Here is a 22525-nt window from a genome sequence, read left to right as displayed (position 1 = left end):
GCGTTAGATCTTTATTGCCGGATTTGAATTAAGTATTCTCAGTTCGTCTTTTTAGGATGGTCTTCATTGGCTGTTTTCCGTATTCCAAAGACAAATACTCTTCAATCTTTTCTTCAACATTTTCCGTTTTTAACTGTTGTTGCTATGATAATATTATGATATGGTATACTGTTCAGTTCATCTTACAGTGTGTGGCAGAAAGTACTTCCAGTAGCACTATCATTCCTCCCTTTGTTTTTCTATTCTAAACATGCGTATGATACTACTTATATTTTCCATTTTATTTTTCTACTATCGAAGGGAAGCATTTCCATGAGATCGAATTTTCTGAGTTCACGTTATGATCATTTCGTGAGACATATGTGGAGGGAGGAAGTAAATTGTTTAATTATTTCTGGAAGATAATGTCTTGAATGCATTACAGTAAACCCCTCCATGATGCGCAACTCCTATCACGTAACTTCTGCCACTGAAGTTGAATGAGCATTTTGGTAGTGTTCTCACGCTTACGAAAAAAATCGATACGAAAGGCACTGACATTCTCTGGATCATCTCTTTCTGCTTTATGAATCGTACTTGGCAATGGTGCAGAGCTCCTCAAGGACGTTACGAAACAAAAAAATCGAGTTTGTTTGTAATTTCAGACTATTCAAAGGTTCTCAATCACATTAGACGCATTTGGTCAACGAAATGGATCCGTGAAATGAAAAGCACTCCCTCTTCAGGCCACGAGTGACCTACCGGGACCATCCGACCGCCGTGTCATCCTCAGGGGAGGTTGCGGATAGGAGGGGCGTGGGGTCAGCACACCGCTCTCCAGGTCGTTATGATGGTATTCTTGACCGAAACCGCTACTATTCGGTCGAGTAGCTCCTCAATTGGCTGAGTGCACCCCGAAAAATGTCAACAGCGCATGGCGGGTGGATGGTCACCCATCCAAGTGCCGGCCACGCCCAACAGCGGTTAACTTCGGTGATCTCACGGGAACCGGTGTATCCACTGCGGCAAGGCCATTGCCCGGATCAGTGAAATACAGCTGAAAATTTGTACCGGACAGGGACTCGTATCTGGATCTGCCATCTCCCGCTTAATGTGAGTGGGTCGCCTTAACAGCCTCCAATGTCTGACCCAAATTCCCAGCCTCTTGTCGTTTGCAGACTAATAATTATAGCTATTACAAGTCGTTTGCTTTTAGGATGGGTACTAGCACCAAGCACATGTGCCAAGAGCAAACCACTAATGCTTCTACATCTACATACATACTCCACAATCCACCATATGGTGCGTGGCGGAGGGTACCTCGTACCACAACTAGCATCTTCTCTCCCTGTTCCACTCCCAAACAGAACGAGGAAAAATGACTTCCTATATGCCTCTGTACGAGCCCTAATCTCTCTTATCTTATCTTGGTGGTCTTTCCGCGAAATATAAGTTGGCGGCAGTAAAATTGTACTGCAGTCAGCCTTAAATGCTGGTTTTCTAAATTTCCTCAGTAGCGATTCACGAAAAGAACGCCTCCTTTCCTCCAGAGACTCCCACCCGAGTTCCTGAAGCATTTCCGTACCACTCGCGTCTTGATCAAACCTACCACTAACAAATCTAGCAGCCCGCCTCTGAATTGCTTCTGTGGCCTCCCTCAATCCGACCTGATAGGGATCCCAAACGCTCGAGCAGTACTCAAGAATAGGTCGTATTAGTGTTTTATAAGCGGTCTCCTTTGCAGATGAACCACATCTTCCCAAAATTCTACCAATGAACCGAAGACGACTATCCGCCTTCCCCACAACTGCCATTACATGCCTGCAATGTTACGCCCAAATATTTAATCGACGTGACTGTGTCAAGCGCTACACTACTAATGATTCAAACATTGCAGGACTCTTTTTCCTATTCATCTGCATTAATTTACATTTATCTATATTTAGAGTTAGCTGCCATTCTTTACACCAATCACAAATCCTGTCCAAGTCATCTTGTATCCTCCCACAGTCACTCAACGATAACACCTTCCCGTACACCACACATCATCAGCAAACAGCCGCACATTGCTATCCACCATATCGAAAAGATCATTTATGTAGATAGAAAACAACAGCGGACCTACCACACTTCCCTGGGGCACTCCAGATGATACCCTCACCTCCGATGATCACTCACCATCGAGGACAACGTACTGGGCCCTATTACTTAAGAAGTCTTTGAGCCACTCACATATTTGGGAACCAATCCCATATGATCCTACGTTAATTAGGAATCTGCAGTGAGGCACCGAGTCAAACGCTTTCCGGAAGTCAAGGAATATGGCATCCAAGGTTCGCAAGATATCATGTGAAAAAGGGCGAGTTGCATTTCGCTGGAGTGATGCTTTCTAAAGCCGTGCTGATGCATGGACAGCAACTTCTCTGTCTCAAGACCCCTCAGCAGCAGGTCAATTGTCGAAGTGTGGACGCACAGTTTCAAAACGGCTAGTCTATACTGCCAGGCGTCGTTCACTTTATGGCCCAGATACGGCCGTGCAGAAAACATCAAGTCGTAAAATTTGTGACTTTTTTTGTTGGCAGACTGTTCAGCGCAGAGAAAAAGCAACCTACACACTTATGTGTGTACATACAGAGTGACAATTACTGAATTACATTAAAAAACGTAAATTAGTTGCAATCTACGGCATGCACACACTTCATTCAACATGTAAACGTCACTACATATATTCAGATTTAGGTTATGACATGTTCGAAATGCCTGCCGTCATTGGCGATGATGTGGCGCAGACGAATAGCGAAATTCTGCATGACCCGTTGATGTGTCGGAACATCGATGCTATCGATGATCTCCTGAATAGCTGTTTTCAGCTCAGCAATGGTTTTAGAGGTATTGCTGTACATTTTGTATTTAATGCAGCCCCACAAAAAGAAATCACGTATGTTCAAATCCGGAGAATATGGTGGCCAATCGAAGCCCATGCTAGTGGCCTCTGAGTATCTCAGAGCCTTAATGCGGTTCCCAAAGTGCGCCTCCAGGACATCAAACACTTCACCTGCTTCGATGTGGTCGAGCTCCGTCTTGCATGAACCCCATCTTGTTGAAATCAGTGTCAATCTGGATAATGGGGATTAAATCACCTTCCAAAACCTTCATATACCCTTTTTTAGTCACCGTGCCATCAAGGAATATCGTACAGATTATTCCGTGACTGGATGTTGCACACCACACAGTCAACCTTTGAGAGTGAAGAGACTTCTCGATCGCGAAATGCGGATTCTCAGTCCCTCAAACGCGTCAGTTTTGCTTATTGGCGAACGCAACCAAATGAAAGTGGGCTTCGTCGCTAAACCAAACCAAGCATGCGCATACTAATTCCCATCATGCCCTCGGCCAGCCGTGCAGTTTGAACATCCTAACGCAAACAGTTCAGAAGTTATGACAATTTTATTTCATATAGCTCAGTAATTGTCACCCTGCATAAAGGTACCACATTAAAAAAATCTGCGTTTATACCCATTACTCTCATTATATATGTGGAAGTCAAAATCCGTATGCGAAGGGGATGCTAAGGAAGAGAAATGAACATTTAATGCATCTACAAAACGATCTGGAACTAACCCTTTTACCATCTGTGACACGAATCCCATACTTTTATATTCTTGGTGTTCTTGGAATTTTTATAAGAGTATTACAGAAACTGACAATGTGGACTGAAGCTTTCGCTACAAAAGTACCACATTAAGGAATACGTGCAGCTGGAGGATTTACCACACTTCTATTCTTCTTGAGAAGGAAGATTTCGGCACACTTCTGCTTACGGAAACGGCGCTCACGGGAATTGTTTGCCAGCTGGAGGATGTGCCATATATAGATTCTCCTTGGGACAGAAGACTGCAGAGTACTTCTGCTTACGCAAGTGATGTTCTTTGGAAATTTTCAGTATCATTAGCTACCTGGACCGCAGGGTTGTAGCTTCTCTCACTGAGCTGTCGAATCAGAACTGAAAATATAGTGCTGCCTTTTGACGCAACAAGAGGTAGAAGTCTAAACATATGTGCATCACATAACTCCATGACGTCACACCAAGGCACGATATCGAAGCACTGGAACCAGGGGACAGATACCGAATGTTTCTGTAGTCAGATAGCCTTATATAACAGGCCATTTAAGTTTTTTTTACTCAGCCGAAGCTCGTTCCATCAAGTAACGTATCAAGTCAAGATCAGCACTGATTTCTTCAGTTACAAAAACACAAATTTGACTCTGGCTGTGGAAACAGTGAGCTGAATATTTTACGTTTTATATTACAGGGTGTCATATGGACGTTTTTCCAATCGATTGGGGAATTTTAATAAAGAGTATCTCATAATTAATAGCGTTAACACACACAATTGAAAGTATGCGATAATAGAAGCAAAAAAGTCTTAGAAAACATGGACTATAAAATGTATACCTTAATAGTTTTGAATACTTCTGCATCTTCGATACTGTGGAACGTATCTTTTCTACTGCCACCTCTCCTGTTTCCATATTTTGAGAGGCGGTAGTGTGGACCAAAACAAGAAACAAATCTCCAATAAAAATGGACTCTGAAGTGCATATCTCAAGAGCAATGAGCACTTCTTTATCTTCGCTACTGTGACACACCTCTTCTACTGATCAAATACTCATAGCCCTTAATGTATGCACGTCAGAGGTCATGTTTACTGTACTTTTTTTTTCTTCTTGTAATCTATTACACCTCTTCGAAAAACATGGAAAGCAAAGAGTTTGCAGTAAAAGTTTGTTTCACAGTATCAAAAATGAAGAAGTGCCCATGGATCTTAAATTATGCGTTATAGAGCCAATTTTGAGTGAGATCTTTTTATTTGTAGTGTTTGTGTTTCAGTTGTTTGCGTCTTCGACGTTAATTATGATACATTCTATATATGACAAAGTAACTGACCAATTAATCTTATCAGTGAAGAAACACAAATTTGTATCAACTAGCCCGAAATTCTGAATAAAACTGCCAACATCTCCTCCTGGGGAATCGTCACAGTAATTTCACTTGTGAGAACAGGCGTCGTTGAGCCCATGAGAGGTGTATGTTCATATCCAGTAAGGGGACTGATGACCACGTTACTGAGCGCCATATATTCAATATCATCATAACTATCTTCATCGTACACTAAATGCTGAGAGGAATCTTCGAGCGCAGATCCTATCCGCCTACCATGTCTTCGTGACATAGCTAAACATCTCTGGGTGGAGACTACCTGCAGCTCAAATCAGACGCCTACCATATTAGCAAATGTTTTACCTCGTGGATCACATACGTAGGTTGTCGCGTTGACTTCCTGCTAGAATTGTGACAGTTACAATCTCATCTTGAAATTAGGACGTTTCACCGTCCTTCGCTGCACATGAAACAGGCTCAAGGGCATGAGGTAAGATGTAGTTACAATATTCAGGGTTCAGTGTTGTTTTCAGGGTTATGGCGTACCACAGTGCCCATGATAGTGGAACACTGTGTGGCCGAGGTCACTAAAGGACACTACTAAAGTGAGCGCTTTGCCCGCTGGAGTCCGATTCGAAAGTAACAAGTAAAGGTCCGCAAGGGGAACTGAGGTAGAGGCATGCCGTTTCTGATAAGCTCGGTTAGATTTCAAATCTCTCCACAGTTTCTCAAGCTGATTCGTTCGTCGGAGAGGACGTTAGCCGGGTTGCATATTCGCTTGGTTTATGTGAAGACGTCCCGTATCAAAGAATCTGAACTGCTTATCATCCAAGTTTCGAATTCATACAAGGCTGTACTTCAGGCAAATACCGGTCAGTTATAATTAAACTGCAGCCACCCACGGAAGTCCAAGTGGGCTGTAATTATCGTGCTGCAGCGAAACTTTGTAGATGCGGTAATGCGTTAATGCGGGAACTGATTTACATAGGAAAATATTTAGTTACAATTTGGGCCACCAGATACAAATGTGGTGCTGTACAGCATCTCGTCGAGGTCTTCAAACTCATATTGAACAAATTATGTAAGCGGCGTGTAATAATAAAATTAACATTATGCCTTTCGCATTTGTTTCATCTTTTCTGCCCACGTCCCGTTCAACATTCAGCGTAAACTAGTTCCTCTTTAACGCATTAGAATATCTAAGAAGTTTTGCTACCATACTACAGTTACTACCAACACTGTACCTCTGTGACTATCTGCACTTTAATTATAACCACCTGGTACATTCAAAGAAAACCGCCTAACATTTAAATTTATATTCGATGTTAATAAATTTCTCTTGTCCAAATTTATTTTCTATTGACTGTCTGCATTTCATGTGCTCTTTACACCGGCTATCGCCAGTTATTCTCATGCCCAAATAATAAAACTCATCCACTGCTTTTTGTGTCACATTTCTTAATCCGTTTTACTCAGCATCACCTGATAAAATTCGTCTGATAAGCCCTTTTCAAGACTGCCCATTCCTTTCAAATGTTCTTCAAATCATTTTGCCGTGTCTAACAGAATCATAACCTCTAAGTTTATATTTCCTGTCTGTGAACTTAATTCGCTCTCCCTGTTTCTCCTTGGTTTCCTTTCCTACTTAGTCAATTTACAGACTGAATATGCTACAACTTACTCTCTTCTCAACCACTGCTTCCTTATACAAAGAGTGTAGTCAACATCATCACAAATTTTCTCTCAATCTATAAATGCTATAAACGTAGATTTGCCTTTCTTGAGTATCTTCTAAGAAATGCCATATAGTCAGTATTGTCTGCCGTATTCTTTGGAACTGTAACTACTCCATTCTTCTTGAAGTGTGAGGGTGTATATCGCGTACTAGATGTAGTAGTTTCGTCATGTATGGCTTTTCCAAGGTCTGTATAAGTCTTAAGGAGTGTCGTCTATTCCAAGGGCCTTGTTTCGACTTAGTTCTTCCAGTGCTCTGTCGAAGTCTCTAAGTATTGTATATCCGCGCTCATTCTCAGCAGCTTCATCTTCCTTTTCTGTAATATTGTCTTCACACTCGTCTCCCTTCTATAGCCTTTCTGCATACTTCTCCCACCAATCAGCTTTCTGTTGTTTGCTTAATACTTGCTTGCCTGCCATCTGAGCTCAGTCATCTACAAATAAAGTAAATCACAGCATTTTTACAAAACGACAGACAGGTGGAGTAGCACAATACGTGAACGAAGAACTTCTCACTAGTTTGGCAGCCGGACACTCAGAAGCTCTCAGCCAAAAGTGTCACGTGATCCCGTCTTTGTTGTTACCCATCATGAACAAGTAGTGACAAGACTCGTATTTTGGGTGAGTTTAGGTTCATGACGGTATGCGTTGTTAATGGTATAAGCCTAATGGTACAGTATTGCTGGTCATCATTCTACTTGCTACAACCTGTCTTGACTTTCGCACTCCCATTTCTACGTCCCTAAAAATGCTTGTTGAGCATTTTTATGCCTAGATTATTTTAACATACGTCTCCAATGGCAGCAAAACGTTTTTTGGAGCTTTAAAACTTCTGCTACACACATCCAACCAAGATCAACATCCCACAATGTGTTGTCTCTTACCAATCGGTAATGTTACCTTTGGATGATGTAGTAAGTTGAATCTGTAACGGCCAGAGAATATTTGTGAATGAAGTACTCCTCTCTGACACGTAACAACTGGTTTGCAAAGTCATTCCATTAGATTAACAATTTGTGACTTAAGAGCTTATATAATTACTTATTTTTATTCAATTTTCCCCTCTGTCCCAATGACACAAGGTCTAAAACATGGTTCCAACATATCTAGACTTCTATAAAGAAAAAAATTTAAAAATAAAAAGTTACACTACAAAGTTCTTTCATGACTATAGCTGCGTAAACAATAATAATACACATATCTCTTAGAATTTAGTACAGCTTACAAATTCTTGAGGTGGGTAAAGGAAGAGGAAATAGTTGTCGGTGGCAAATAAATAGGACACATTCCAGGATTCGTTGGGAGTAATTGGAGAAAACAATGGAAAATATTAATCCAAACGTGTGTGTGTACAGTGGGTAATTGGTGTTGAGGAATTAATATACAGTGTAGCCCTAGCTTACTACATTACGACATAACTACTTTGCAAGATTTGTCACTGACTGGTTCCTGGATGCCCTATTGCGACAAGTAATTTGAAAACACTGTTCCCTTTCTGAACAGTACTGAATGACGTGCTCACTGCATAAAGATCATTTTGTATTCTTTGAACGATTACAGCTGCTCCTTTTTAGTGATTTAATGTCCTCAGCTACAAATTTCTGAATCCAGGCGTGTACTGCAAAGTCAGTATAAGAACCTCCACCTTAGGAGCTTCCTGAATGAACACCATGTGTGGTCCGAATAACTCACTTTTGCACTAAACGTCTTCTTTCTGCATGACTTGCATGTCCGTAAAGTGTCATCCCACATGACATCAAGATAAAAGAATTTCCAAAGTAATCAGTTTTCAGTACAGTACTAGTGCTGATAATACGATATTTTTGTCGTACGTGTAACCCCACTGAGATTCTGCAAAAATATTCTTTCAGGCTGAACTAAGTTGCTCCCAAATTACATCCCACGTAGCGTCAAGGAATGAAAGAATGCAAAGGAAACAAGTTTCAGTCTATCACTGATAATGACTGCACATTTCTAACTGTACTGCTCGTTCCATTCAACTTCTACGAGAGATCTTTCCAACCGCCTTCAGTTCCTGAAACTCGGTATCTTGTGTTTCACGAACGATGCTACCCTTGCAGGAGATTTGAAAATGAGCGCGAAAAACTTTGCATGTAAGAAACTGGATGTACTATGTTTCATTGCACTTTAAATGCTCGTATATAAGCTGTGAACCTCGATTTCTTTCTTTCCAGAGCGTCGTATGTTATAATATTCAGTTCCTAGACTGATGTGTAACATTCATGATTGTATCATAATAGGCAAACAAATCAACTATAAAGTCACTTGCTACAGCTGAAGTAATGTATGCCACGAAAGGCAGCGGTATCCCGAAGAACACCATAACAACATACGTTCTAGTACTCTCTACGATGGATGCCAAGTCCCCCCCCCCCCTCCCCGTCTTCCGCTCCAGTTCCCCGTTGTTCTAACTTACTGTGGGCAATGTCTCATAAGCCTTTGTTAAACAACAGTAAATATCCAACGGCGCAGTTCTTAAACGATACAATACACAATCTTGTCAAACAGGAATTTATTATCTGGTCAACTGAAACATTCTTCTTAAAACCGAATTACGAATGAGTAAGTCGAAGGCACAGAAGTATGAAACGTCTCTGTTCACATTGCCTTTTCGAAATATTGGAACACACTGTGACTATTAAGCTGATCAGCAGTTACCAACACTATTTTTTCCATTACTTGTGTAGTGACTTCGTCACTGAATATCCAAGTCTCTCAGAAAAGTCATGCCTGAAAATATGTGTTGCACATGCAATTATACAAATTGCTAATGTGAAGTACACAGATCTTGACTACGTGTATGGTAATAATTGCACATGCAATTATACAAATTGCTAATGTGAAGTACACAGATCTTGACTACGTGTATGGTAATAATTGCATGGGTCCATTCGCTTTAGTGTTATAATAACTGCCTCAACTTTTTTATATTGGTTGCTCTAAATCTTTGTGATCCCTTAAAAAGGTGTACGTGAATGATAAATTCAGATCACGTTGCCACTTACCGTTTACTAGAAGTACCTTCGTTGTTATGTTGTTGCCTTCTGCTTCTCAGTTTTACATAGAATCACAATAATAATTAACGTTTTATATTTGGACAGAGTGTTTCAAAAACCAACGAACCTGCTAACCAAAGTATCCTCGTTCTGATCCACATCATTCCGACTGTCCATCGAATACTTTTATGTTGTGATTGCGAAGTAAAGCGAGTTGCTTGCAGTTGAATAACTAGCTCTGTTTAACATGCACGGTAACATGTTCCTTTAAATCAAGCATGTGCAACCTCTGGTGAGCCGCGGGCCTGATTCACATACTTACACAAGCTCGTGGGTCGCCTCGTCACGTAACACGACCGCAGCGCTACTAGTGATCAAGTCAAAACTATCGTGTCCGTGACGTCAATATTTATGGACTGAGGCAGCGTATTGAATGGCACCCCTTTCCCGGCACGCCACGTCAACAAATTATGCCTCAAATCTCGAAACACGCGTTCACCCCTTCATCAGATGTTTAAATTCTATTAACGCATCGTGAACATTGTTTCTTTACTTCGAAGTTTTATGATAGGTGTCTTAAAAACTTCCGTTGCAAAATACTGCGCAACAGTTAGAAAAGATACAATGTTCACGAAATGTAAATAAATGTAAACATCTCAAGATGGGCCGCTAGGTCGCGCCAGGCAGCCGCGCGGTCTGAGGCGCCTTGTCACGGTCCGTGCGGCTTCCCCCGTCGGAGGCTTGAGTCCTCCTTTGGGCATGGGTGTGTGTGTTGTCTATAACTTAATTTACTTTAAGTTAGATTAAGCAGTGCGTAAGCTTAGGGACCGATGAGCTCAGCAGTTTGGTCCCATAAGACCTTACCACAAATTTCCAATTTTCCATGGGACGCTACCCATTTTGAAACGTCATCATGGAAAGATAAATGCCTATAAGGGCAGTTGTCTGAGCTAATTCATTATAACTTTCCTTTAGTGACAACGGTTTCAGTGTTCTAATACTTCCAAAACGGACAAGAATTATTTACTAATTTGTTAATTTTAAAAAGCTTAAAAATCTGAATCACTTGAACTCAGCATATATCTGCTGTATTATACAGAAGTCGGACTAGAAAAATGCAAGCGACACAATGGCGAATTGTCATGCCAACAATACTCACTCTCGTACGCTCAGTATGCATTGGTAATACTTTGGTCCGCATCAATACTGTTCATGAATATTTCTAATACTCACGATACAACAATACTCTCAATCACGTCGTCATTATATTGACATACTGTCAATAATATTGAACGCCTGAGTGCCTCTTAACTTCCGCGTGACATTTCTACCACTGCAGATGATTTGTACGAATCGCATGTTGTTTACACTGCACCAAATGGCCGAAACTGCTCAAACCCATGACGACAGAGTTCACTAAAACGTCTGCAGACTCCACTGCCAGTGATGATTATGATGTGGTCCCATACTCCGAGGAGCGTAGAGGACGATGCGGGAGACCCGCACCGCCGTACTAGGCAAGGTCCTAGCGGAGGTGGTATGCCATTGCCTTCCTCCGACAGTAATGAGGGTGAATGATGATGATAAAGACAACACAACAACACCCAGTCATCTCGAGGCAGGGAAAATCCCTGATCCCGCCAGAAATCGAACCCGGGACCCCGTGTGCGGGAAACGGGGACGCTACCGCAAGACCACGAGCTGCGGACCTACTGCTAGTAACAGAGCACTAATACGACGCACTTAGCAATGCGCCTAGTGCATAAGTTCGAAAGTATAGAATCCATGACTTTAATGTTTTGGCTGGTCCCGGCGGAGGTTCGAGTCCTCCCTCCGGCATGGATGTGTGTGTTTGTCCTTAGGATAATTTAGGTTAAGTGGTTCAAATGGTTCAAATGGCTCTGAGCACGATGGGACTTAACATCTATGGTCATCAGTCCCCTAGAACTAAGAACTACTTAAACCTAACTAACCTAAGGACATCACACACATCCATGCCCGAGGCAGGATTCGAACCTGCGACCGTAGCGGTCACGCGGTTCCAGACTGAAGCGCCTAGAACCGCACGGCCATACCGGGCGGCGGTTAAGTAGTGTGTAAGCTTAGGGACTGATGACCTTAGCAGTTAAGTCCGATAAGATTTCACTCACATTTGAACATTTTTTTAATGTTTTAGGTAATATATTTTAACTTGGTGCTAAGCTTTCTCTCATGCCATTGCAGTAAATTATACCTCAAAATGCCCCTTTTCAGAACAGCATGAAAATTATCATACATAGGAACTCCCAAAATTAAACATAATACTACATGACAGTAAAATGTGTGAAACTCGACGGCTTTGTTAAAATCAAATATGTCGACCATACAGCCAAAAAGAAAACAAACTTGCGTGACTTGACAGCACTGCCCCTGGCGCATACGCCGATACTATGTCGTCTGTGACTCTTTGCGATTGGATAACGTATTATAACTAGGTGCCGTGCTTCCTGATGTAATTTTAATGACTTAACCTCAAAACACTACTCTTCAAGAACACGTGAATATTATCTTGCCTGAAAATTCTTGTGTGAAACAAGGCAACGTTGTCTATATCCATTATATTAAACACGCAAATTTGGCCATCAGCCATTATGAAAGCAGGAAAGTCACATTTCATACAAACACAGACAAATGTCTTAAAGTAGTTTATTAATTTTGCAAAAATAATCAGTATCGGGTTAACGTGAGCTCCGAGCTTGAATTTTGAACACAAGACTGTTCGTATCTGTATTTATATCACTGACTCATAGTCTTAATGTATTATCCAGCTTGACGTCTCTTAACTTCGTAAGCATAATGCATTTATATATTTTCAAGAGAAAAAAGAATTGTTCATTCTTGTATATGCTTCTGAAAAGACAAATTTTCTTTCTTGCAAATGATCTTACTCTTGGATATTTTTCTAGTCAAATAAATAGTAGGAACAGCAAATGCCAGACTGAGCTTCATAGGAAGAATGTTAAGAAAATGGAATTCATCCACTAAAGAAGTGGCTTACAAGGAGCTTGTTTGTCCTATTTTTGAGTATTGTTCATCAATCTGGAACCTTTACCTGCTAGGACTGATAGACGAGTAGACAAGATCCAGCGCAGAGCGGTGCATTTCGTCATGCGTGAGTGTTACAGAGATACTCAACAAATTTCACTGACATACGCTACAAGAGAGGCGTTGTGGATTACGGAGAAGTTTGCTATTAAAATTTCAAGGGAGTACTTTCCGTGAGGAGTCGGACAACATACTACCTCGTCCCACATACGTCTCACGAAATGACCACACCGAGAAATTTCGAGAAATTAAAGCTGGTACAATGGCTTACCGACATTCATTCTTCCCATCGCTATTCGCAAATGGAACTGGGACGGGGGATCACTTAGTGGTACTCTCATCCACACGCCCTCAGGTACCTTGCGGAGTATTGATGTAGATGTAGAAGTTTTATAAAATTCGACCAGGTCTGTTTCTTTCAATTTACATTTTAATCAAAAATCTTCCTGTAGTTCAAAAAGTTCCATTTCAGGATTTTCTTAGGCCTTTTCAACTTCACATTTTACTACAAATATAACGAAAGTGCTGTCTCCATTCCTGAAATCGCAAGATCTTGTGGCAAATTGCACCAACAATAGTTTCTGATCATTAATATAAATTCTGTAACATCGTCAGCATCTTTTTTGAGCTGACACTGTAGGAAAATGCTAACAATTTCCGAGTCTCATATGTATTTCCCACAAGTCCATCTCGATCTGCAAAGTTTTCAGCTGTCTGTTTAATTTGTGAACTAACTGGCCTTGTTTCTGGATTTTGTAATTTAAGACACAAACATGTTCTATTGGGTCAGGTCTGGGGGTGTTGCTGGCCTTAGGAGTGCCTCAGCTACATAAAGATTGTTCATGAACACACGTCCCTTGGATATCCGAGCGTTGTCCTGTTGAAACATGGCACCACTATACTGTCACATGAGAGGTAAAACATGAGGACACAGATTGTCCACGACGCACCAATTGTGCCGTCAGAATTCCCTCAATCACTACCAGCTGTGACCTGAAGTAATATCCGATGGATCCAAACACCATGAAACTAGAATCAACACCGCTGTGCTCGTCCAAAAAACTGAAGGAACGGTAGCCACCTTACTTGTCGCCAATACTCACTTGGATCAATGTAGAACAGCGTTTCATCATTGAACTCAGCGCGACGCCATTCATCAGCAGTGCATGCTTTCCTTTCACGACACCATTCAAGCAGCAGCCATTTGTGTTCTGGTGTTCATGCATTGGTGTAAACCTCTAGACAGGCTGGTGATAGTCTTCCGCCAATAGCTCGGTATGACACAAAGTGCTGTAGGGTGTCCACTACTTGTTCTCAGAGAGCACGCCCAGATGTGAAGGGGCTACAGTGTGCTTGGTGCCCAACAATACGCGATCCTACCTTGTGGTAGCATGACGTGATCGACCAGGACCTTCACTGTGAGTACACTTGCCCTTACTTTCCCATCCAGACCAACATTAGGCCACTGTCACATCTGGATGCCCGACAAACGTGGATATTGCACAATTCGGCCAACCAGCCAAATGGAGGCTCTATTAATTGCCGAAACACTGTTTCACACTAGTACACAGCATCTCAGTGTCCTTCCCAGGGATCACTCAAATCTAAAGCTTTTCAGGAACTTTATGCACTGAAAGAAAAAAATCTCAACACCAAGAAGGAGTTGTGCGAAAAAACGAAATTGATAGGCGTGTTTCTACGTCATGAGTGTCAATTACCTTTGAGATTGGACGTGGTGAGTCGATATTAATCAAGAATGCCTTTAAGGCGACAAAGATGCCATTATCAAACCTTACTGAGTTTTAACAAGGTCGTGTAACAGGGTTACAAGAAGTTGGATATTTCTTCTGCGTCACTTCAGAAAGATTTGACAAGATGTAGCCACTGTACATGATTTCTGGCAGCGGTGGTCACAAGAATGTACAGTCGCAAGGAGACCACGCTGCGGACGGCCTCTTGGCACTACTGACTGAGAAGGAAGAACGTCATCTTGTCTGTATTGCTTTGGCACACCCTAGTGCATATGTAGCGGCAATTTGAGGAGTAGTTGGCACCACAGTGATACCATGATTACTTCAAGGAGAGCTCCGAGCCAGACGCCCTATAGCGTGCATCCCACTGACCCCAAACCACCACCATCTGCAGCTTCAGTGGTGTCAAGCGAGAGCTCACTGAAGGGCAGGATGGAAGTATGTTGTGTTATCTGGTGAAAGACGGTTCTGTCTCGGTGCGAGTGATGGCCGTGTGTTGGTCATAAGAAGGCTAGCTGAGGCCCTGCAACCAACCTGTCTGCGTGCTACACAAGCTGGATCAATAACTGGAGTATAGTTTGGGGTGCGATTTCGTATAACAGCAGGAACAACATCGTGGTTATCCAACGCATCCTGACTGCAAATTTGTGTGTCAGGCTGGTGACATGTTGTGTTGCCATTTATGAACAGCATTCCAAGTGGTATTTTCCGACAGGATGACGTTCGCCCACATATCACTGTTGTAACTCATCATGCTCTACAGAACGTCGACATGTTGCCTTGGCCTGGTCGATCTCCAGATCTGTCTCCAATCGACCACATATGGGACATCATCGAACGAAAATTCCAATGTCATCCACATACAGCCTGTACTGACCGCCTGCATCAGGAATTGAACTTCATCTCACAAACTGACATACGGCGCCTGAACAACATAATGCATGTACGTCTGCATGCTTGCATTCAACATTCTGTTGGCTGCACCGATTATTAATGTACCAGCATTTCACATTTATCTCGAGCTTACATTAATCTATGATCTTGTAGTGTTGATCACTTACACATGTTACGTAGAAAAATGTATTCCCGAATTTCATTACTCTACATTAATAATTTTTTTGTTCTGCGAATTTTTTTTACGTCAGTGTGTCTTCTACAATGCTTTGTAACAACGCTAAACACGAACAATATTAATGTGCTGTGGTGGCAGTTCTACTCGTCACAAAGGATTGAAAATTAAGTAATTTACAGATCCGCCGATGGTATGTACTTATACAAAGTTTCATCGATCGATGTCCGGCCATGTCTTTTAGGTGCTTCACTTTTTTTTGTCGGGCAGTGTAGTCCGATTCATTTACAAAATGCAAGAGACGAAATTCTGAGCGAACTGCACAAAAAAAAAAAAAAAAAAAAATCTGAGCTCAGCAATGTCTCGGACCTTAATCCTTATGATTTATGATCTCTGACGAGTGTGATGCAACGATATATTTTACAGATTACAAAAATTACAGTTTATTAATCCTTCTTCTCGCACAAATGGGAAGGCACAAAACAAATGAATATCAGAAAAAGTAAAAACTTCGATAAATTTAACTAAAGCCCATGATAATACATTGCAGGAGACGAACTCCTGTTACTCAGGCTTTATCTGACACTTGTGTTCCCTAATGCATTTTATCTTCAGATTATCGTGAATATGTTTCAATGCCTAAGAAACGACAAATTTGTTTTCACATTTTAGTTTCATCAGACATTTCCATTACATTTCTTACGCCTCTTACGCCTAAGTGATGAATTTAACTTAACACACGGTGTGCACCGGAAAGTGGGCCTGCTTTTATTTTTTTTCCGTTCTTTGTTCCATTAGCGAATGGGCCGTAGGAAAAAAAGACTATCAATAAACTTATGATTTTCTGTTTGTGGTCATTTCGTGAGAAATATGAGGGCGGAAGTAATATACTCTAAGTAACAAAAAAAAATAAAAATAAAATAAAACGATGCACCACGAGGCAATTATCAGACCTGACGGAAATCGATGGATCTGATCTACATCTACAGACAAATAAATTATTATAGTTTTATAAAAATGGATTATTTATTCAAGAGAAGGAGCTTCATCAACTGAGCAAGACAACAACGTACTGGTCCGCCTCTGGACTTTGTATAAGCAGGTCGTCGGCTTGGCGTTAATTGATAGAGATGTCCTTTTGAGGGATTTCGTGCCAAAATCTGTCCCACTGGCGCGTTAGATCGTCACAATTCCTAGCTGGTTGGAGGGCGCTGTCCATAATGTTCCAAACTTTCTCGAATGGGGAGAGTTCTTGCCATGTCATTGACCGTTGTAGGGTTTGGCAAGCGGAAGACAAGCAGGAGAACTCTCGCCGCGTGGTTCCGCTGTGCTGTAACAGTGCCGCGAACGACAACCAAAGGGGTCCTGCTATGAAAAGGAGTGGCATCCCACCCCATGACTCCTGGTTGACAGGGCGTATGGCGGGCAACAGTTAGGTTGGTAGCCTACCTGTGTCTGGGGCGTCTCCAGCTACGTCTTCGCTGCTCATCACAGCTCAGTTCGAATCGGGACTTATCACTGAAGACAGTTCTACTCCAGTCAATTTGGTTCCAGGAAAATGATGGTCTGGGGTTGCTTTTTCTTTCATAGCAGGACCTCTTTGGTTGTCCTCTGCGGCACCCTTACAGCACAGCCGTAAATCGATGATATTCTGCGACCCGGTTTGTTGCCCTTCATAGAAGCCATTCTGAGCTTACATTTCAGCAAGATAATGCCCGCCCACAAACTTCCGAGGGTTCCTACTGCTTGTCTTCGTTCTTGCCAAACCCTTGTCTCCGGTCAACAAGGTCACCAGATCTCTTCTCAATCGATAAAGTTGGGAGCATTATGGGCAAAGCCCTCCAACCAGCTCGCCATTTTGACGATCTAATGCGCCAATTGTAAAGAATTTGGCACGATATCCCTCAGAAGGGGATCCAACAACTCTATCAGTCAATGCCAAGCCGGACAATTGCTTGCATGAGGGCCAGAGGCGGACCAACGACTTTGTTGACTTGCCCAGTTTGTGAAGCTCTATCTCTTGAATAAATCATCCAGTTTTTCTGAAATCGTAAATGTTCTTCCGTAAATGTACATCACATTTACTGATTTCCGCCCCATTCGGATTATTCCTTGATAGTGCGTCTTTTCTTCACTTTTTTTTCCCTTAGAGTGTATGCTGCCCGTCCCTTCTTGGGTGTACGTTCTCGGAATTTAAACACCAACCCTCTCCGTGATACACGACAACGTAGCAACTGCCACTGGAGCTTGTTGTGAGCGTCTATAAGGGTGCTGTGCTGACTAAACGATCTCATGACCAAACGCGCAGACCTTCTGTATTCCTCGTGTTAGTCTTACTTGGTAAGGGTCCCAGGCTGACGAAAAATACTCAAAAATCTGTCGACCAAGTGTTCTGTACGCTAATTCCTTCGTGGAAAAATTAAAATTCCTTAAATTTCCCTGATGAATCTCGGCCTGGAATCTGTTTTTTCTGCAATTGGCTTTATGACGTCATTCCGCCTGAGGTTGCTCCGGATGGTTACTCGCAGGTGTTTTATGTCCTTTCCAGTGATTTTTCACCAATAGCGTAATCGATCAGTAATGTATCCCTTCGCTTCAATTAGCATTGAAGTTACCTGGTCAGGCCATTTCGCGCGTAATTTCAAGTGGCCCACCAGATACAATTACTGTCAATTTTTTTCATAGCCTAGATGATAGCGACGAGACTGCTCAACTTTTTGCTCGGTTTCGATCCTTACTACCGCCCCACGTCAAATTTTTGTATTTCTGTATCTTTCGGTTTCAGGAAACCGAACGAAGAACACGCATGGCGAGACCGTCCCTGGCGGGCCGCTTGAATTTGCTTGTGGTACGGCTTGATTGACTAACTTCAATCCTAATCAACTGCGAAATAAAACTTCCTGGCAGATTAAAACTGTGTGCCCGACTGAGACTCTTCGATCCTTACTACCGCCCCACGTCAAATTTTTGTATTTCTGTATCTTTCGGTTTCAGGAAACCGAACGAAGAACACGCATGGCGAGACCGTCCCTGGCGGGTCGCTTGAATTTGCTTGTGGTACGGCTTGATTGACTAACTTCAATCCTAATCAACTGCGAAATAAAACTTCCTGGCAGATTAAAACTGTGTGCCCGACCGAGTCTCGAACTCGGGAGTCCCGAGTTCGAGTCTCGGTCGGGCACACAGTTTTAATCTGCCAGGAAGTTTTATTTTGCAACTGATTAGGATTGAAGTTAGTCAGTCAAGCCGTACCACAAGCAAATTCAAGCGGCCCGCCAGGAACGGTCTCGCCATGCGTGTTCTTCGTTCAATGACCGAGTAACATCCCCTCGGCCTACCCCAGAAATTACCATCACATCTGTCCATTTCATAGCATTAAGAACTGAATCTAGTCACATATTTGCTTGTGTAGGAACAGAGCGTGATAAGGAACGTGTTTAGTGGCAGGCAGATGCACTCACCGGGAGAAGCTTTCAGCGGCGGCGCCTAGGCGGAGACTGCGGCTACGCTGACTTGCGCCCGCTCTAAGAAGTAGTCGCACATCGTCGCTATCCTCTCTACCGACAGCGGCGGGCGATCTGATGTGCCGGATGCTCACTGTGCGTGCTACGACACACCTCCGAGGACCTTGTATATATAAGCAATTACCGCTGCCACCGGGCCCCCACCCAAGGTAGTCCCTGGTGCCGTTCTCCGGCAATTATTGTTGGAAAGACGACTGCTCGAGGCTGATGAGTCATCTCCGGGCGATAGTCGGAAAGGCGCTGCTCGTTGCTGGCTGGAGACTGCGCGTCTGCGTCCAGGCGGCGACGCGGAGGTGCCTGTCGAAACGTGACTGTCGAGTTATCACGATTCTGGTACCTGGCAGACCATTACTATTCATTAGCGAGCGAGATAAAATCACTACTTCAGTGTAATATACACATCTACCAAAACATCAATTGACCTCTTTTTTCCTATCCTTCCATTACTCATCATCATGCAAACCATGTACGGGGTGATTTCCTGATGATGCTACAAACTTTCAGGAATCATGGAGAAGGATAAATGTATCAATTTGAGTTAAGGGACCTTGGTACGAAACCGACCGAGTCGAAAATTACAAGCGAAAATCGTTCTGAAACTTCTGACAGTGTAATACATGTACTGGTACTGATGTTGCTGAGATTATAGGTGACTTTTGGAGGTGTTAGTAGGGACCAAAACAAGAAAGGAGTCTAATAAACATGTGCTCTATCAACATAGCTGTCGTGCAGGCAGCCTTTGTGTCAGGGGATGGAAAACACATTTTTGCCTTTATCTCTGCTCCTGTTGGAGCTAGGAGGTTATAAATACCACATTGCTGATACTTGTGAAACCTGCTGTTTCTCTGCCAAACTTGACTGAAATCGATCCAGAGCTTTGGGGGTGGTAGGTGGGAGTCTGGACATACACAGATACACTCTGCTTTATATGTAGAGGGTGGTAAGAAACAGACTGAAAAGCTTATAAGGAAGTTGCAGGGTAGGTTGTCCTGAGAAGCAATTGTTAAAAAAGTCGATGCGTTGCACAGTTTCTGAGTTCATTAGAACTGATGTCAGTCAGTCTGCAGCTCCCCAAAGATGTTGTCACCAAACGAGTTCTTCGTTTGGTTTCCTAAAACTGAACACGAGAGCGAAACAAAAGTTGGACATAAGGTGGTGTCAAGCATGGAACCCAAGCCAAAGGTTGAGCAGTCTCGTGCATTGTCATCTATGCTATGAGAACAACTGATGCTAATTGAATCTGGCCAGCCACTTGAATTTGCTTGATCAATGGCCTCATTGGCTAATTTCAATGCTATTTATCTCGGTAATAGCACAATGTATGGATTTTTTAAATAAAGCTTCTCCAGACAACCTACCCTGCAACACTCTTACAAGCTCTTCGCACTGTTTCTGGCCACCCTGAATAATAGTTAACTGACATATCCATACATAAATTATAAAAAATTATGCATTTTTGTATGTTGCACATCTCCTCATAAACCACTGGCCCGATTCGAACTTAACTTGGCACACATATCACTATGTCTCTGGAAAGAAACGCTGTGGGCTAAGAGGCACCTACGTATCAAGGGAGTGGGTGTGGGGGTTAAAAAGAAGCCCATGATGAGCGAATGCATAGATTTTATTCATCCAGTATTTGAGATAAAGAGCATTTAGTGACTTGCAACAAGCTTAAGACATAATTTCGAATCTTTACGAAACTTCATCTTGCTGACAACCCCTACAAAATGAAGAAAGGAAAAAAGTTATTGTTTACTACATTTTTGCTGTTCATGCGCTAAAACTGCGCATCAGTCACGTTTTAATTTATTGATTCATTACTACCAACTGTGGTTGCGACACATTTTACAGATAACATTCACCTTTACAATTGAATGTATCGCAAAATTATAGCATTGTGTGACAAATAGTTCAAGATGTATGACGTTATAAACATTGAAATGGATGAAAAACTGCCACATCATTCATGACTTTTAAATTTATTACTTATTTGCTACTAACTCTATTCGCAATTCATTTTGCTGACAATACAAAACTCACTGCAGACATAGCTGAACTGCGTTCAGAAATATGTATGAAATACGTCAAATACAGGGTGATTCAAAAAGAATACCACAACTTTAAAAATGTGTATTTAATGAAAGAAACATAATATAACCTTCTGTTATACATCATTACAAAGAGTATTTAAAAAGGTTTTTTTTCACTCAAAAACAAGTTCAGAGATGTTCAATATGGCCCCCTCCAGACACTCGAGCAATATCAACCCGATACTCCAACTCGTTCCACACTCTCTGTAGCATATCAGGCGTAACAGTTTGGATAGCTGCTGTTATTTCTCTTTTCAAATCATCAATGGTGGCTGGGAGAGGTGGCCGAAACACCATATCCTTAACATACCCCCATAAGAAAAAATCGCAAGGGGTAAGATCAGGGCTTCTTGGAGGCCAGGCTACATTTTCATCACTCGTTCTCGGCCGTCCAGAACTTTTCCCTTTGCACAAACATCCATTCTCTGTAAACTGTTTATACCAACGTTTAATACACCACCTATCGGGAGGTTTAACACCATACTTCGTTCGAAATGCACGCTGAACAACTGTCGTCGATTCACTTCTGCCGTACTCAATAACACAAAAAGCTTTCTGTTGAGCGGTCGCCATCTTAGCATCAACTGAGGCTGACGCCTAGTCAACAGCGCCTCAAGCGAACAAATGTACAACTGAATGAAACTTTATAGCTCCCTTAATTCGCCGACAGATAGTGCTTAGCTCTGCCTTTTGTCGTTGCAGAGTTTTAAATTCCTAAAGTTGTGGCATTATTTTTGAATCACCCTGTATATGTGAAATACATGTGGCGTGTGTGTCACAGGTAAAAAGCTCCGCTAAACTCATGGATCGATGTCAGCCAATCTTAGTATAAATACTACTTAGTATCTGCGAAGGAATACATTGATGACAAGAACTAGTAACGTCCTATTGGGGTAGGAATGATGACAGGGAGAGGGAGTGTGGGGTAGGCGGATTTGGAAATCGATATGGGAGAAGGAAGTGATGGACAGAGAGAAGATGATGGGGAAATGGACAAAAAGGGAAGAGGAGGAGATGGAGAGAGCGTGGGGGGGGGGGGAGAGAAGGAGATGGACAGAGAAAGGAAAGAAAAGATGGACAGTGGGAGGAAGAGGAGGAAATGGACAGCGACAAGGGTAAGGACGAGGTGGACAAAGAGAGGTGAGAAGAGGAGATGGACAGTGAGAGGGGGAGGAGGAGATGGATAGAGAGATGATGTGGGAGGAGACTGACAAGAAGAGAGGAGGCAGAGAGGGTTAGAGGGGAAAGGAACAGATGGACAGAGGGGAGGAACAGATGGACAGAGAAAGGAAAGAAGAGGCGTAGATACAGATAAGAGAGCGAAGGATATGG

The 22525-nt window shown here is 42.4% G+C and overlaps 1 protein-coding gene across 1 annotated transcript in view; it reads right to left on the bottom strand.

Annotated features, from left to right (window-relative positions):
* The window catches only part of LOC126162739 (superoxide dismutase [Cu-Zn]-like), a 170375-nt gene extending 151206 nt beyond the window's left edge, over positions 1-19169 (bottom strand). The window contains exon 1 of the mRNA XM_049919415.1: positions 19038-19169. The gene's annotated coding sequence lies outside the window, so the exon portion shown is untranslated. The remainder of the gene's footprint in view (positions 1-19037) is intronic.
* Between the last annotated feature and the right edge of the window lie 3356 nt (positions 19170-22525).

Source organism: Schistocerca cancellata, chromosome 1 (assembly GCF_023864275.1).
Source record: "Schistocerca cancellata isolate TAMUIC-IGC-003103 chromosome 1, iqSchCanc2.1, whole genome shotgun sequence".
Taxonomy (NCBI): Eukaryota; Metazoa; Arthropoda; class Insecta; order Orthoptera; family Acrididae; genus Schistocerca; species Schistocerca cancellata.
This window is presented reverse-complemented; position numbering and strand designations above follow the sequence as displayed.